Genomic DNA, 5542 nt, shown 5'->3' with positions numbered 1-5542 from the left:
GACTGGATGTCTGTGTCTGAGCTGATGGTGGCATAGCTGAAGGTAATGGGAGGTTGAAGAACATCACCTGTGAGGTACCAGGCACTCTAGAGGCTGGCACACATGCGTCTATCACTGTAGGAAGCAGTACAGATGGTAAAATGAAAGGGAGAGAGACGGGTAGTGCTTGATGTGTTGGTGGAGCCTGGGAGATGGCCTGAGGTTGCAACCTCCCCAGCAGTATTTGGTGGCAGGATAAAAAGGTGAGGCTCAGCCAAATTGCATGAATAGAGAGTTGGTTCTTTCTGCATAGCCGCAGGAAGCTTCTCAGGTCCTGCCATGGGTGCGTCTGGGGCTTGGATACCCTGCATTAAAATCTCCTGTTCCTGTGACTTGCAATACCTGCTGATCCTGGGAAAACATAAAACAACCACTATTAATAAACATTTAAGCAATAACACAAAAGATAGTGTGATCACCTACTACTTGATCACGACTATGATGCAGCAACATGACACAGCTGAGATCACATAGCAATTGATCACACCCTCATCTCATGTATTGCTTTTGTAAAATGGCTACTTCATTGAGATTATCATTGTATTATGGATTATGGATTCTTGCAGTCTGTTGAAGACCATGTCGTTGTCAGCAATCACACAGGAGAGGCAGAGGTAAGTAATACACAACAGCAGGTTTATTGAAAGCAACGGCAAGAGTGATCAGTGCAACAGTCCAATGGTGAGTTATCCTGGAATCAAAAGGGTTCAGAGCTCTTAGCTGTATAGTGATTGGTGTCCTTTTCTTGCAGGTGATCCAGAGGAGCGAAGGAGCAGTGGAGCAGATGGTAACGCTGGGAACAGAGCGGTGGAGTATCCTCGAGGTGAGTAAACACAGGTAAGGAGTCAGGTAAGTATTGCATCACAAACTGTAGATGCGACAATATGACAGAGGGGAGAGTGCAAGGATATAGGGAGCGTGATGAGCTGTGACCGGTGCGGGCAACTAGTAATTGGGTGATTGGGATCTGGTGAGCGTTGGGGGCGGTGACTGTGACTCCCTGACAGTTGTGAGCAATAAATCTTTTCTTTCATAATGGCGAAGAAAACAGAAGTTGGACTCTCTATGATTTGCTTCTAGACCCGTCAAAGCAGCCATGGTTACATTAAGTCAACCGCATCAATTACTTGAACCCTCTGTGTAGCCCTCAGCTGCTTTAAGTTTAGGTTTAGCTGTAACAATGCTAATTTACTCACCATTGTGTGACTGTTGCAGCGTTCACTTCTGGGAGATGGATGGTGGTCTCGCTCATCACCTTAGTGTAACGGAGGCCAGCGAGTAGGTGCTGTGCAAGGTAAACCTCACTCCCCTGATCTCAAGAGACGCACTAGCGACTGACGCTAGTGGCTGCAACCATTTAGCCTCCTTGTTAGTGCGTCCGCCTCCCATGCCGGAGACCCGGGTTCGAGACCCACTTGGAGCGAGAACGAGGTGCGGCGGAGCGGACCCGGGAGAGAGGGGTTACATTAGCATTGGTGAGCATGCACTCTCAGATGTGCTTGTAAGCACGTGCTACCATTGTGAAGCGGGACACCCTCACTCTGTCACAGTGCACCGCGTTTGGGTAGAGAGCACAGAGCCTTGTGAAGATGTCCTCCACTACTCTATGGACTATGAGGCCCAACGAAACACCTGCAAATTACAGCAGAATACATATTATTAATGTAAGATTGTTCTCAATGTGTGATCCTTACTCTGTTATTTTTATTGTTTTTATGTATTCTGTCTGTTTTGCTTTGTGTTGTCTAGATGTTAATTTTTAATATCTGTGCATAGTCATGTTGTCTTGTTTGTTTTCTAGGTCGATGTCGAAATATCATATCAATAAATTAGGTCTGTACTGGGTTACTGTGTTGTGGCATTATTACAGCTTTATACGGTGTCGTTAGTCAGCCTGTCTGGGTTTTTTTCACAATAATGACTGCACATTAACCCACTTATTACACGGCTACTTACTAAAAGACAGTAAAAGACAAATAATTTGACACAAAATATTGATCCAAAATGATTTTATTGATTGAGAAATGATTGTCTTTCTTCTGCTAAATAAAATAGTCAGATGTACGGTTGGAACTGTGTCCATAGCAACGTAACTTGCTTAGCAACATAAAGTCAGCATTAAACGTTCATCACAACTAATAATTTACATTTTAACTAGGCTAAGTTTGAACTTAGCAGGCTGCAGGAAGATAAGCTAGTCATGAAGGTGTCAGGTTTTACTCATTTTACTAGAAATCCTTACTAAACAAATAAAGCTGGAGGTGATATTTCAACCAGTTTCAGTTATATTATACATATTTTTATACAAAACTTTTTAGACAATCAAGACCCTAAATTTTACATACCTGTTGGTGCTCTCCACACCTGGTGCCACAATCTTCTTAATGGCCCTGAATTGTCTCTGTTTTAGGGTGGTTTGGTGACATGGTGGGTAAATGGTCTTATTCTTGTCATACTCCCCCAATGCCTGCCATAGCGTGATGATCTTGATGCACTCTTCTCCAGTCAAGGCCAGACGGTGGTATCTGAGGCTAAACAAAAACTCTGCCAAGTCCTGCACGGCTCCATACCCCTCAATATTATCAGGTCCAACAGAATCCTAAAATAAAAGATAATTTAGGAACTTTTGATAGCAGCAATGAATACAAATATTCACATGAAAGCACAGCCAACAGATCCCAGATTTTGTTTACGCACATGTAAATGTACATTAAAAAAGAAACTGGGCCCTTACATCATGTGAAGTGCTCTCTTCAGATGTTGGAAGATCAGTTTCTGCGGATAATTGGTCCACTGGGACTACATGAAAAAGGTAAATATTTCGTTTAAATTTGTATTTATGTCTTTCAATATGACAAATATACATTAAGAGTTAGTGTAACAACAAATACCGAAACCTCTCTGAATACTTTGGTAAAACTCACAGCCATGTGCTCCAGGAGAGTAACTTGTAGTCCTGCAGAACTTTATCAGTTTGCTGGTAAAGATATTCCACTCCAATAAACTCACCTTTAAAATATTAAAACATTGACGCAGACGCAGAAGATGATTGTAGGAATGTGGCTGTTGCTCATCAGTTGTTGCTGCCACAGTCCGGTCCTCATTCCACCTTGCAAGTCCATCCAAAAGATGCACCTGGAAGAAGGTGTCACTTGCGAGCATACCTGTAAATTCAACAAAGAAAAAAAGACCACACAAAAATTTCATATAAATACACAAATAGCTGTTCTTGCAATTCTCATAATTATTTCAATATATAATTAAATCAAATCTTGTTTTAATAATTCAATTAAATCACTTATTTACCTGGGATGAATTTGTTAAGGTGCATGTGAAATGACTCAAGCGAAGTGGAACCTCTGGCACAGCGGTAGGTTGACGGTGCCCTCACTTCACTACAGTGCCTGTCTGCATGTAGAGCTGCACACCTAGAAGATCCTGGATGCAGGGCACATGCTTCCGCTGGGACTTCAAGATCTCTCTCATCCGAGCTGAGTTTATTAGTGAGACTCCCAGAGTGTCACGACCAGCATCTCCATCAAAGACCTGAATATGGCTCTCAATCATCGCCAGGGTCTCCTTGCTCCCACGAGTGGCTATCCTGCAATGTAGGGCTAGCTCGCTATGGCTGATATAGCACAGCACATCAGCCTCGGATGATGGTTTCCGGTCAGCTTCTAGCTCTGCTCGCTTTGCCTTCTTCAGGGCCGTCAGGTCGACCTGGTCTCACATGAAAATACAGTGGCTGGGGCGACTCATAAATGTGGCATACAACGGATGAGAGTTGGTGGTGCAACCCACAGCAAACCTCCGCATGAAGTGCTATACATCTAACCGGATGGTCATTTTCTCCCACTCTTCAAACATCCTCCTCAGAAGTGTGTTGCCACAGCAGTCTTGGTCGACATGCAGTACCTCAGGAGGAGCCACCCCAGCCACTCTGTATCGCTTGATGAGGCCTTCAATCATTGGCCCAAGACCCAAACCTTCACTGGCTGTGAGCACAGACATGATCACCTCTCCATGCTCATTGCCAACATTGGTTGCCCAGGTAACAGTGCCATAGCTGCGTCCTGCTAGTTTTCTGGTCACTTTTTAGTAGAATCCATTTTTAAGATCCGACCATATTGTGATATGATAGTGGCCTTGATCTCATCCATCCTTTGCAGGACATCCTGGGCATACACCTGCATCAGCCACCGGTGCTTAGGGACAGAAGGCATTGAAGGAGCAGGTTCAAATGTCACAGGCAGGATCAGGGTCGACGTGACAGCACTGGCAATCCCCTTGCAATCTGTCAGATACTGGACTGTCTTTTGCAGCCAGACCTCAGCATGAAGCTCCTGCAGCTTGCGCTGGATCTGGCTGCTGCGGTTTCCCAGCCTTCGCTGACGCATCAAACTTACTACCTCGAAGTCACATGCAAGTTTTGATGTAAGAATGCATGGGAACTGCAGCCTGTGGCCAATGTCGAGCTGGGAGACGATATCATGGCTCCAGCTGATGACCTTCCTCTTACATCTTCAGCAGGCCAGGTATTCAGATGCCACAAACTACATCTTAGCCAAGGCAACCACCTGCCTGATCTTTTGATGCAAGCCAGCTGAGGTCAGAAGGTCTTTCTGACAGTCTGGATGCGGACAGGTCAGCTTCACTTGCCACAGTTTTCGTAGCATCCAGAGCAGCAGGGGATGGCCAAAGTAATTATCCAAGGAAGGATAATTACTGGTCTTCAGTGACACCTGTGGAGGATACCACCAAAGTTTGTCCACCCTGCTAAAGATCAGGTCAGGATGCCACTGTGCTGTCCACCTGAACAGGGCCTTGGACATCCACCTCTGGTCCACTTCAGGCAGGGTGTGTATCCATCCAGCTGGAAGATAGACAAAAACAAAAACATAAAAAACACATATATAAATAAATGCAAATTCACATTGCTTCACTTTACTTTATTATCCCTGCAAAGGAAACTTGAATATTTTCAAGGGCAGCACATGTGCCTGGGCCAAAGCTACAAAACAAAACACAGGACAAACAGATAAACATGACTGCTGAACAGCAATAAATACTAAACAAAACAAAAAAGTGTTATACAAAAAAATGTTTGCTTATGTAACGTCTGCTTAGGATCATTGAGGGTCATGGGGGCTTTATTTCAGCCTTTTGACATTTGCATATAAATTACAGTCCTGGCCCCAGATTCTACATTTATATGGGTGCTAAATTGCCAATGGTTCCCCCCATTATCAATTAGAAGCTAACTAGATCAACTCTCTGGTCTCCCCATCAACTTCAAACACATTCCAATGCCCTAAGAAACAGTCATCCACAGTACCTGGCACCAGATGTCTGATGGCCAGCGAACTACCCCCCATGCTGGCAATACACATAACACACACACACATAAAGACATTTACCATTGTATCTGGTATATGCATGTGTTGTTTGTATGTTTCCCTATTATATTAGCCTAGTTACAACTCTTTATTTGTATTAGTTAGAC

General features: G+C 44.1%; 1 pseudogene; it reads right to left on the bottom strand.

Annotated features, from left to right (window-relative positions):
* Positions 1–1528: 1528 nt before the first annotated feature.
* LOC107731481 (uncharacterized) overlaps positions 1529–5542 on the bottom strand; it is an 11321-nt pseudogene continuing 7307 nt past the window's right edge.

Source organism: Sinocyclocheilus rhinocerous, unplaced genomic scaffold, assembly GCF_001515625.1.
Source record: "Sinocyclocheilus rhinocerous isolate Xijiao unplaced genomic scaffold, SAMN03320098_v1.1 scaffold1811, whole genome shotgun sequence".
Classification (NCBI taxonomy): domain Eukaryota; kingdom Metazoa; phylum Chordata; class Actinopteri; order Cypriniformes; family Cyprinidae; genus Sinocyclocheilus; species Sinocyclocheilus rhinocerous.
Note: the sequence above shows the minus strand (reverse complement) of the source record. Positions and strands in the feature narration are given on the sequence as shown.